At 32.3% G+C, this 8,071-nt stretch overlaps 1 long non-coding RNA gene across 1 annotated transcript; it reads right to left on the bottom strand.

The window, feature by feature from the left end:
• Positions 1-459: 459 nt before the first annotated feature.
• LOC139776614 (uncharacterized) lies at positions 460-1,395 on the bottom strand. The gene is made up of 3 exons (XR_011719124.1): positions 1,279-1,395; positions 609-748; positions 460-533 (listed from the first exon to the last, which is right to left on the bottom strand). It is a non-coding gene; the product is annotated as an uncharacterized lncRNA (long non-coding RNA).
• Positions 1,396-8,071: the final 6,676 nt, after the last annotated feature.

Below are 8,071 nucleotides of genomic sequence, written 5' to 3'. Positions count from 1 at the left end.
AGATACATGGTACTTTTTCTACTCAAATAAGAAATTTTTAATTCTTTTTTTAATTGCTGGAAATTCTGAATTTCTCGCGTTTGGAAGTCTGTCATAGCCCTTCCTTTAAGTTTCGTGCATAAAACCGATTCTAATAATGTTCCTTCTTCTAAAGGGGTTAATATTTTTTTATCGCGTATGATAGTGCGCTTAAGAATTCTTGGAGTTTGCTTGAATTTCCGTCAAATTCGAGGATCATGTCTCGAGCTTCTTTTAATCTCAAGTACCCTATCGCATGTTCGGCTTGGTTTCGGATATCATTTGAAGTGCGCCCGTACGCAATATTGTGTCTATCGTATCCGTAATCGTGTCAGTTTATTGTATATTAGAATATAAGTAGAATAGACGATATAATAATATAAATAATCTGAATTAATCACCTGATTTATCAGTCACTTTCTGACAATCCGAAGTCTTCTTTATCGAGATCGCCTATGATCGGTACGATTTCTTTTTTGAAAATTGGGTACCTCTTCTTTTACTCGGTCAAAAAGCTATGGATTACAGATTTGAATAACGATCATTTACAAATATACATCATGTTTCGATATTGTTTTCGAGATACTCACAGGTTTCTCAAACATCTCGTCCAGTCGGCTTTTGGGACATTTGTCTTTTTTCAAACGTATCAGCAGATATATCGTTGAAATATCGGGGCAACTTCGTAACAGTTTTTCAGTCAAAATTTTTCCAACAAAACCAGTCCCTCCTATAAGACAAAATAACAAAGTGAAATACATTATGTACGTGTATGTACATATACAGGGTGTCACGTTGCTATACTTGTAGCGAAATATTAGGAGAAGCGCTTTATAAATTACGTTGGGCTGCAGCTTCTCATCGAATAGCACGGACGCATCCTGATTCGCGTATTTTATTAATTAATTTTTCATTAATTATTAAGAAACTTACAAAACGTAAAGGACTTTTCGCGAATCAGTTTTATCCGCTCTACCTGCTCACAAACATTGGTCCGCATATTACATGGCACCCTGTATATGTACGAGATAGCACAAAATGTTGTTTAAAAATTCAAGGAATATTCAAAATAAATATAATTTAAATTTTGTGGACATCTTAATCCTAGGATATTTTTTGGTTGTTCTGATGAAGAACAAGTAATAGCGAAAATACTGGCTTCAAAGGCATTTTAAGAATATTGTGAGACATTAATAGCCTTAAATACCTTAAAAATATTATTTTACTTTATTGCATACATTGCACTTCTATAATAAATACCTGTAATAAATATTGACTGTCCGGCGTAAAAGCTTTGTATCGGTGTTCTGTGTTTTCCAATTTTCATGTTTTATTCAATGTTTATATGTGAAGTTATTATAGAGATTAAGAAATAAATGCCACTCAATTTCCTAATTTTCTAGATCGAATGTCCGTTTGACTCGACGTTGCTTCGAAGACTGACTGTTATAAAAGGAAGCTTGTCCTATATATATACGCTTAGCGCCTGTAATTGTTTGAGAAGGATAGATTCCTTTTTTTCCTGATTTTTAAACCTGAGTAAGTGTAATATTGTAGTTAGCACACAGATAACATTTTATTAGAATAATTGACGCTATTCTTATTGTATGTTGGTTGTAATTATTCATATTTTTAATTTGAATTATTGAGACAATATTTGTCAAACTATCTCTAATTATCCTTGAGTCGATTATATTAGGGGAGACCGGGGCGAAGTCGGCCCCGGGGCGGAGTCGTTTTTGCAATCATCTCAAAATCTGTATGCTGTGTGAACTCGCCATTAATACTGTAAGCGCGGCTTATGGTGCCCACGTGATCAACGGAGTTTAGTGAGATTACGTGCCATGTTGTGATTTTTATCGAAGCAAACGTGTTTTCGCAGGTCGAAAGTAAAATTTCTTCCGCGTCGAAAGTTTGTAATATCTTAAGTATTATTGTCTCTCCGAATCTCAAAGTAAGCGATTCTAAAGAGTAATGCATGCTGAACCCGAATCCAGTGCAGTTTTTTTATTTTCATTGATTTTTATTATTTTATAAGCAACCAAACCTAAAACTTGTGTTCGGGAAGAAGTCGTTTTCAAGCCAAAACGAAGTCAAGGAAGCTAAATAATATGTGCTGCGTATGCTCGGAGATAATAGAAAACAGAGCCGATAAAAAACAGTGCATTTCGTGCAGGCGTAAGGCACACAACGAGTACGTGCGCTCGTCAGACTCTGTTTTTACATGCTTTAACTGTTAGCGAAAAAGAAAATTGATTTTCTTGAAATTATTTTCCGTTTTCCATTTTTCTACTAAAAAACAATGAATAAAGTGTATTCTATTATTTTTTATGATCAAAATTATGTATCTTTATTTAAAATCCAGTCCGAGAATGAAGACACGACTCCGCCCCGGGAATTTTGACTTTTTGACTTTTGCACCTTTGTCGTTTTTACTCTATACCGGTTGAACGAAGCGACGTAGACCAAAAATGCCTATATAAATTTTGTAGCCAAGGGTTCACTCTTTACACAATGGTATACTATATTTCACTAAAATTATTTATTTTGTTGTTAAAAATCGGCACCGAAGAAAAAGGGCCGACTTCGCCCCGGTCTTTCCTATATTATATATTATACTATTATTTTATTTATTAAAATTTATGCATTACAGACAAAGAAAAAATGTAAAAAAGTACAAGTAAAACGTAAAGTGGATAAAGATTTACATTAATGGAATCTATTCATTTAATTTATGTAGCAATGGACTTTAATCTTCACGCGTCTGATTACAATTTTTTTCAATTTAGTCTCAAGGCCTTTAATTATGAAAATATATTCAGCGATTGACAATAAGATAACATATTGTTTCCGTTTTTAAAAATACCATGTAAGTGATTTATTGCAATTAAGAAGTTTTTCCGCTTTGTAATGTTTTCCACTTTTTCTTCTCTTCCATCTCCACTCTTAAAAAGATCGCGTTAAGTCGATAATCGAATTTATTTTTGCCTGTTTTCCGCGATGCTGATTGATTATCTCGATGTATTACGCGCGTTACTTCCTGTCAGATGTTATCTCATATGAAGCTTGAATCCCGACTCTCTTCACCGTAAATATTACTATTCGGGGAAAAAACATCGTCTGCGGTCTAATAAATTAGCCCGTAAAGGGTTTTGGGAAGGGGTCGAAGCGAGGGGAAAAGGGGAAAGAATACTTATTAGCATCAGTTGCGTTTAGAATTTGACGATCAATTTAATTTGTGATATTATTATTCTATTATTCAATTGTGGGAAAAATACAAAGAGGATTTGAGAGAAGATATTCTATTTAAGAAGAAGAGCAAAATAGAGCGGGATTACTGAGAATAGATTAGAGAAAAGCATTAAAAAAACATTGTAAAAGCCAAAAAATGAAAGTGAGCCAAAAATGGCGGGTCAGTGAAGAGTAGGGTAGAGCGGGGTCAAAAGTAAGACGGGGCGAAAGTAACAACCCGAGAAAAAATGATTAGATATAATCACATATGATTATATAAAATCGACATTAGATATAATTAGATATAAAAAATGGCCCGATATAATTGTATATAATTGTATATAATTATATATAACCACATATAATTATATAACCATATATGGTTATATATAATTGTATGTGGTTATATGTAATTATATACAATTATATCGGGCCATTTTTTATATCTAATTATATCTAATGTCGATTTTATATATAATCAGATGTGATTATATCTAACATAATAAATATTTTATATATATTAAAAAAGAATTTTGTTAACTTCGATTAAGGAATAAAGCATTGATAAATTTAGTGTATATTTTTTCAAAAGCTAGAATCAAAAGTGAAATGATTTACATATAACTTGGCGCTGCTTGGCGTGAGATACTGCCGTGTCTCTTGATATCATTCTTATACCATTGTTTGTCAAATTTTAAATACGAGAAATAAATCCTATCGGATGCCATCTATCGGATAATCCGAATTTAAGTTTATATATGGTTATATATAATCATATATAATCTACATGGATAAATGCTTAATTCTTATATATATACTTTATATATAAATTATATGAACTTATATATAATCATGTCAAAATGTATGTGAAACTTTTTATATAATATATATATTCGATAGGATTCGTTTCTCGTATTTAAAATTTGACGGACAGTGGTATAAAAACGGTATCAAGAGACACGGCACTGTCTCATGTCAAGCAGTGCCAAGTTGTAATATATGGAATAAATTATTTTACTTTTGATTCTATAGCCTTTGAAAAAATATACATCTTAATTTATCAATGCTTTATTATCGAAGTTAACAGTTCTTTTCCAATATATATTGACTATATATGGTCATATATGATTATATATGATTATATATAATTATATATAATAGATTATATATGATTATATATAATTATATATAATCATATAGAGACAAAATTCATATATAATTGCATTATATATAATCATATATATTTATATATAATTATATATAATTTTTTTTCCCGGGCAAGTTCCATACGCACACATGACCTGCAATATTATTTTATAATACTGAATTATATAATATTATGTAACGAATTTTTGAATTTAATATCTATAATATATATAAAAACGATTCAAATAAATTTTTAAATTTAGGATTAAATATCTGCAGCATATATGATGACTTGCGAATCTATATCTATACAGATATAGTGCTATATCTGGTTGTACATAGGACAAGATTAGTCACATTAATATATCTGGCTATATATGACTTCATATATAGTTGTATATAATGCTATATCTAGTTATATGTAGGGTGCACTACTCATATATCATTATATATCATTATATCTGGCTTCACATACATTTATATACGATTAGATATGGTGCTATATCTGGTTGTATATAGCGCCAAATTAGTCACATTAATATATCTGGCTATATATGACTGCATATATAGTTGTATATAATGCTATATCTAGTTATATGTAGGGTGCACTACTCATATATCATTTTATCTGGCTTCACATACATTTATATACGATTAGATATGGTGCTATATCTGGTTGTACATAGGACAAGATTAGTCATATTAATATATCCGGCTATATGACTGCATATATAGTTGTATATAATACTATATCTAGTTATATGTCGGGTGCAGTACTCACATATCAACATATCTGGCTTCACATACATTCATATACGATTAGATATGGTGCTATATCTGGTTGTATATAGCGCCAGATTAGTCATATTAATATATCTGGCAATATATGACTGCATATATAGTTGTATATAATACTATATCTAATTATATGTAGAGTGCACTACTCACATATCATTATATCTGGCTTCACATAAAATTATATACATTTATATACAAGTAGATATGGTGCTATATCTGGTTGTATATGGGACCACTGATTGCACATGTGGCCATGTATAATTAGATATGACCCCATATAAAAACATATATAATTATATATAATTATATATATACCAGATATAATTATATATGATTATATCTAATCATTTTTTCCCGGGTGAGTGGTATTTATTTCTTAATCTTTATAATAACTTCACATATAAACATTGAATAAAACATGGACATTGAAAAACACAGAACACCGATACAAAGCTTTTACGCCGGACAGTCAATCGGCGTAGGACAAAGTTTTTTTTTTTTTTTTTTATTTAAAAGAGCAAAATCCGTACTTTGAGATGGTATCAATGATTATGTTAGTCAATTTTTTTGTTAGGCGGTGGAAGAGTGCAAATTTCAAGATTTTGGATATCTCAAATACGTCCTTATTCAAAGCTGACCACAACTTTGAGTATTAACCTGAGTAAAAATTGAACAAAAGCACCTTATAGTAGAGAGTTTGCCTTGTAAAATCTTTTTTTTAAACTTCTTTTTACGTTAATTATTCGCTGAGTGATTACAGTTTAAAAATCGGCAAAAATTTACGGAAAAGTAATCTTTTAATTTTTTTGAGCAGTGTATATACTTATCTTTATACGAGGTTTACGCGAATATTTGTTAAATAGCGAGTATTTGTAAAATCAGATTTTTATTGTGATATTTTAATATGTTATTTTATTCGTACATCAGATTTTAAATACATTTTATCTTAAAAAAAATGAAAGGTAACTATTGCAATGAATTTTCAATGCCAAATCTAACATTCGTGATTTTATGTAAAAAATGTATAAACGTGGGCGACTCTTATCGCGGAAACAGAGATGTAAAGTACTTTCTGCCTGAAAGTAATATTCAAAGATTTTACGAAATAATTCAGGTAGGATACTCGCCACAATAATTAGATAAATTAATGAATAACTATATATTATTAAGTACTTTTGTCTTTTTCTAATCCCTGATATTTTTTTAAAGGACGCGTAATAATTGATCTGACCACGATGGCTAGTGAGAATACATCCGTAAAGGATTTTTACGGAAAAATCCTTTACGGATGTATTCTCATTAGCCATCGTGATATCCTTCAACTTGGAAGCAGTTCGTCGATCTGTCGTTTAAATATTGCCGGCTACACCCGATGGACAATGTGCTCTGGTATCCGGACGGTCGTTGCCATAGCTCCGCCATGATAAACAAATTGTGCGTGACATTTCAGCACACACTACCTGTAAGATATACGGAGGTATTTTGTGTTGAAATGTCACGCACGATTTGTTTCGCCAAGTGTTTCGAGTACTTCAGTACGAAACAGTGGAATTTTGACGACAGAGAGAGAGAGAGAGACGACAACGTGCGACGACTGGGTGAGCAACTCAGTCCGGAGGATCGAGAAACATTCATGTTCGACGTTAGGCAAATCGACTAGCCATCGTACTTGGAGCATTACATTCTGGGAATACGACGCAGTTTATCCTTTAGCTAACGGCCGCTATTTAAAGGTGCGATTTGTTCTTCGATCTCGTTGCTCAGCCTCCTCGACGATAAAGCGCTACCTACATACCCATCGATTGGCCTTTTCGATGTTGATAACCGTCGCCGAAGTAACAACGCCGGTTACAGATAAATGATTCCTGAAAGAGTGCCGGTTACTGATTCGATCAGACAAGAATTCCATGATGGAACTGTCTCCCCGCGAATATATAAGTACGCTCCACTACTTTGCATATATTACAATAATTATTATTACATTACCGATGTTATTCCTTGTTGCCCCTCGTGTGAACCGTCGCGATCGTCACAAAAATTGGCCGTTTTTCGAATTCCGATATAGCGATGTAATCGTCATTGCGTGTTCCAATACGCTAGAATAAAAATAAGCGCGCATCGTCACGATTGTTCTGTTAGCGTCATCGTACATCGACACAGTATAAGTAAGAACAGTAGGTTCACTCCGTGTCTTTGTTCTTCGTGGCAAACGTCCGCCATGATGTTGCGGAAGTAGATATGGTGCTATATCTGGTTGTATATGGGACCACTGATTGCACATGTGGCCATGTATAATTAGATATGACCCCATATAAAAACATATATAATTATATATAATTATATATATACCAGATATAATTATATATGATTATATCTAATCATTTTTTCCCGGGAACTCAAATATCTATAGTTATAGGCATAGATGCGCATGCGTCTGTTGGTTAACGGATGAAGCTGAACAAGCTATAACGTGTCTCAGAACGCCTCGGCCTGGATATTGAGTTTAAACTATAGATATTAACTATAGTATTAACTATAGATATTTGAGTTGTTACTTTCGCCCCGCGTTACTTTTGACCCCGCTCTACCCTACATCCGCGCGATGCGCGGGCAAATAAAATATATATCTTCAAATAAATATATATCTCTCTCTATATATATAGAGAGATTTTAGAGAGAAAAATATAACTTAAAGTGGAAAAAAAACCGTCTACAATAAAAAAAAATAAGAGGGTTTAGGTAGGAGTCTATACTAAAAAGCTAGTAATATATAAAAATACGATGCATTCAAGTAAAGTGTTTATAACAGCAAGTGCATTTATTTCTGTGCAAAACACACGTATCATGTTCATCCTTTACAGAGAAATCAACGAATCTG

Source organism: Temnothorax nylanderi, unplaced genomic scaffold (genome assembly GCF_030848795.1).
Source record: "Temnothorax nylanderi isolate EJ_2023f unplaced genomic scaffold, tnyl_v1.0 TNYL_tig0124_pilon, whole genome shotgun sequence".
Taxonomy (NCBI): Eukaryota; Metazoa; Arthropoda; class Insecta; order Hymenoptera; family Formicidae; genus Temnothorax; species Temnothorax nylanderi.
The sequence above is the reverse complement of the archived record's forward strand: the minus strand, read 5'-3'. Positions and strand labels throughout refer to the sequence as shown.